The following is a 5,000-nucleotide window of genomic DNA, read 5'->3' on the forward strand; positions in this document are numbered from 1 at the left end:
GAAAAGTTCATTCAAATTCACAGTTTACACATCTCTTACTCAATGAACTACAGGGGATGGAATATGAAACGGAGGCAGAATTTAGATGTTTGTTTGTTCTTGTTTGTAATTTATTTGTTTAAGCAGGTTGAAGTTTTGGCAGCTATGAGCTGATGTGTACCTGCTATACCCACCCACCCATATAATCACAGAGGACAGCCACAACACCGGGAATTTCATCCCACAGGGAACTAATGAACATGGAAGTTATTTGTGAGACGAGACGTCCGGCTTATCGTCCTTATCCGAGAAGACTTGAGAGTCTAACCATTTGCGGATGTAATTACAAAGGCAGCACTTTCTCCTCAGTTATATAAAGAACCTGAGTGTTGGTCCAGCCGGAGTCGAACTCACGACCTCCCGCATGGCAGCCCGGTGCTCAATCCACCGAGCCACCGGTGCGCGGTTACAACCAACTATTATTTCCCGTTAAAAATGAAAAATGGCCACAAGTAGGCCAGAAAGTCTGCGGAATGGACATGAAACGGCACTGAAAAAAGATAATCGTAGTTAGAAAGCAAATTAGGCAGTTGCAAGCAAGCCTGACAAAAACATGAACGAGAAGTTCCTTCTTCGTTCACACCCGATATTTTATACACACGTTCCTTTTTCAGTGCTCCACGGGGGAAGAGGTCTGACATACAGGCAGAATATGAATGTCAATTAATTAATTTAAGGCGGAGACTTACTTCCGGTTCCGGCCAGAGTGATAAACCATAGGTCTTACAATTCTTGGCTTGCCCTTGACGTCATGGCAGCCATGTTGATGTACCGAACAATAGCGAAAAAGTCTTTTGGGAATTTGGCTCTAATATTATGCAAAAAGCGAGCGGGATTTCGCTTTTGTTTGGTACAACTACATGGCCGTTTAATCACGTTACTAGCTTGCCGATAGAGCCGCAAAGCAGGATTTTGACAGCGTCTCTAGTGGGATACAGCGAACTAATCCACAAACACAGTCAACACTTTCGACCATATGCTTTCTTATTTATTACACTTGTACCGCAAGGGCTTATGGGAGTTACAACTCTAGGGGGTTTATGGGTCACAATCCTAACAGTCAACAATGATTAAATGTACGTTAGAATTAAAAAAGATTATTGCAATTAGACAAGCAACTTGAACTTTTGCAAACAAGACTGAAATTGGGGGAAAACCCCTTGTATATTATTCACGGTAATATACCGTTTATACGGGTCTTAATCCTTGCACCACCAGGGAAGGGGTACAAGATAGAAGATAGAGACAGAATTTAGATCAATACAGTTGGGAATGAATGAATTAATAGTGATGAGCCATAGCCTACACGAAAACAGGCAAACATTATCACAAACAATTATTCCATGAGTCCGTGTCGGATAGGCAATTGTAAATGGTCAACAAGATGGGTAGTGCCCAATTGGCTAGAACCAGTCTCATATCCAACAAGCGCAAATAAAATAATAACTGTTTTATCAAATTAAATTCTGAACACTTGGAAATTAAAGCCAACCAGTTTCCAGCTTCGCAACAATTGCCACAATCAGTTTCCATAATATATAGATTCAAGCCAATCAAAAAAGCAGAGTTCCTGGGTTATTAATTAGGCTGTTCGAGCAAAACAATGGGAATGTCAATTGATGACGTCGCACACAGAAAAATGTCCACATTAGGTCAGATTAGAGAAGAATCCAGACTATTCTGCCGGCTCTCCCGTCATCAACTGAGGTTCCTGTTCTGTTGCTAAATCAGCCTATTCTTACAATAAGTAAACCTACTAGGTTGAGACTATGATCCAATCGAAACCCAGTACCTGATCAGAAGTCAACTTGAAACTAAAAAAAAAAAAAAACAGCCAACCTCGATGATCTCTAAACTTGAGCCGTGCTCCCCGCACGGGGCTCAACTATCAGGTCATGCAGTTTATGAGTTGATAATCGATATTGAGTGAACCAATCACAAAGCTGCAAATGCAATATTTAATAATTTGGGTTAACAATGATCAGAAGTAGGTCACACCTGCTGAATGGACATGAAATGGAAGTTAAAAAGATCATTGTAGTTAGACAAACAACTAAAGCAGTTGCAAGCAAGCTAAGCCTGAAAACAAAAAAACAAAAACAAAAGAGCAGAGCAACTACAGCGATGCAGTGAAATTGCTCGATCATAGGTTTGACTCCTGTTCAAGTCTGGATTTTCTCATGCTTGCTTGCAACTACTTAAAGGGGCTATGTCATGCAAAATTATGTAATTTCATAACAACCAAAATGCGCAAAAAGTAGAAAGAAAAATGAAACTTTTGTAATAACCACTTAAAACCGATGAACAACACAAAAGAAAGACAACAAAAGGTTCAAAGAGAAGCGTGGATGGACACAAATGGACAACATTGAAACAGATCAATTGCATTTGGGTAATCTTGAAAAAAGTCAGCAAAATGTTTTTCAAGTTTATGGCAAATTGCTTGCCAAGGATATGCAAGGAAACAACCACACAAATGTGCTTGAGGCAAATGTCAGGAGTTCAAGGGAGGCACTAGAGTGTCTTGTAGTTACATGTATTATGGCTGTCCTCAATAATTGCACATACACACATGTACCACTTTTAAAAATCGGCTTGTCCCTCTCTTAATCAAACAAAGAGTATTATGGTATTTTCCAACTCGACCAATTGGAATGCATATTTGAAGTGTGGGTTATAGACGAAAGTTGAATGTGAGGAGCAGTTCTATCTTTTATGTGGTACTGGAGTTTAAAACACAACAGTTTGGATGGTCATCCATTTAATATAATAGGCCATTTCTGAGTTCGTGTCAGCCTCCTTTTCAAAGTTACCCTGGGTGCCAGAGCAATTTTTCTTTCAAGCTCGGAGAGAACGCTCAGTGATTTGGAATCGCTGAGCGTTCTTTCCGACCTTGAAAAAAAATTCCTCTGGCATCCAGGGTACTTCAAAGTGAGTCTAAGTGCAAAGTGTTGTGTTGGTAATTAGTTCTACTTTACATATGAATGAAAACTAATTTTCATAAAAAAAACTTCGCACTTAGACTCGCTTTGAAGAGGAGGCAGACATGAACTCAGAACTGGGCAATTGCATTCAACATTTAAGAGAACACAATTTATAATCTTGGGTATCCTGTGCATAGAGTGATATTCAGATAAATGAAGGGGTAGTTTCTAAAGAAACTGTGGTGATGCGTCGTTGGGGAAGTATTATACAAGAATTTGGTTTATCAAAGTAGTTGATAATGTAAATTGACCACCGTACAGAGATTCTAAAAGCTTTTAGAATCTCTGTGCGGTGGTCAATTTACATTATCAACTCTGTTGATAAACCAAATTTTTGATATTCAGATAGGCCACTTTGGAAAACACCATAATACTTTTTTGTTTGCCCCCTCCAAATTTTGCATAAGCATTGTTTTTGTTTCTCTTGGGACCAAGAGAAAATAAAAACAATGCCTATGCAAAATTTGGGGGAACAAGCAGAAAGTGTTATGGCATTTTCTGAAGTGGCTATCGCAAGTTTTTGTTTATCAGTCAACTGCTTTTTCAGCGGCATCTTGAATTACATTGTGCATGCACGTCTCGGTCAAATGTGCAAAATTAATGGTGATCCCACACCTCATGACTCTTTGTACAGAGTCAGCTAATTTTTGGCAAGGGACTCAGAGTCTAGCCAAGGGCAAAGTAATTCAATTCTGTCACGTGAGTCATAGTCCTTGGCATCTAAGAAGTCCTACGCTTGTATCCTCAAACTTTGGTCCTTTAACATTGTTTCTTCATCTTTCCCAACCCTTTTCCTTTGCTTCCAAAGCGGAGGGTGTAAAGAGGCCCCGACAGGGAAGGGGGGGGGGGGAATTCCCGTGTCGCTTGTCTGAATTTTAAAATCACTCATGTCGGGGTTTAATCGGCCCATTCTCGGCCTTGACGTCACTGTCGGAATTTTGCTGGGAAGGGATGTCTTTTGTAGGAATTTCATTTTATGTGCTGTCGCTACTTTTTGGGCCATGTCGCATGTCGGAATTTACCCTGTCAGGGCCTCTGTAAAGTGCGCTGGTTACAGGTTAGGGTTGCAGGCCATTGTTTTCCATTGTTTACACTGTTTTACATTGTTTACGAGGACAACCAAAGAAGACGCAAGTGGAGAAGGAGAGCAAGAGTGTTTGGAGAAAAAGGACGTCATGAATCAAGCAAGATGGAGAGTGGGGTAAATCCGGCTACCCCCCGTTTACGGGGATAAACCCGGATCAAAATTGGATTGATGATGATGATCATGAAAACAACCCAAACCTTTACAAAAACGTTAACCTTAGGCTTAAACATTATTTTTTAGGTGTAATGTTAGCATTAGTAAAGTGTCAGGTTGTTTCAGCTATGGTGAAACAGTGGCCTACCACTCTAACCTGCAACCTGCAGTTTACACCCTGCACTTCCACAGCGACTGTTGAACGTGCCTTAATAATATGAGATTAGTTGTTAATGAAATCATGTCCGACGGGTCAATCTGCAGGTCACAGGTCATTGTTTCACCAACACAGAAAGTATCCTAAACATTCTTAAAAGCTAACCTTAGGCCTAAAAACTTTTGTTTAGGCCTAATAGACCATATTCGTATTCTCGGTATTGGACTGGAACTAGCTTGCAATGGAGGCTAATGCGGGGGAATCTTTTCAAATGCAAGGATTTTTTTATATAATCCCCCGCATTAGCCTCCATTGCAAGCTAGTTCTAGTCCAATACTGAGAATACGAATATGGTCTATTAGGCCTAAGGTTAGCTTTTAAGAATTGTTAGGATACTTTCTGTATTGGTGAAACAATGACCTGCGACCTGCAGATTAGACCCGCCGAATCATATATCCCAACTCTGTAAGGCAATGTGTTATCTTGTGGCAGTTCCGGAGGGCAGTAAAAGACGAAACAGTTGACTGAAATGTGAACTCCTCTGACTCCAAAAGTTAATAAAAGATAAACTCTTTGCACA

At 40.3% G+C, this 5,000-nt stretch overlaps 1 long non-coding RNA gene across 2 annotated transcripts in view; it reads right to left on the reverse strand.

Annotated features, from left to right (window-relative positions):
* Positions 1–1,983, reverse strand: part of LOC138049812 (uncharacterized) — a 15,919-nt gene extending 13,936 nt beyond the window's left edge. Inside the window, exon 1 of one of the 2 annotated variants that reach the window (XR_011132457.1) lies at positions 1,879–1,983. This is a non-coding gene — a long non-coding RNA (uncharacterized lncRNA). The remainder of the gene's footprint in view (positions 1–1,878) is intronic. The other variant, XR_011132459.1, reaches the window with a different exon arrangement.
* Between the last annotated feature and the right edge of the window lie 3,017 nt (positions 1,984–5,000).

The sequence above is a fragment of the Montipora capricornis genome, chromosome 5 (genome assembly GCF_036669925.1).
Source record: "Montipora capricornis isolate CH-2021 chromosome 5, ASM3666992v2, whole genome shotgun sequence".
NCBI lineage: Eukaryota > Metazoa > Cnidaria > Anthozoa > Scleractinia > Acroporidae > Montipora > Montipora capricornis.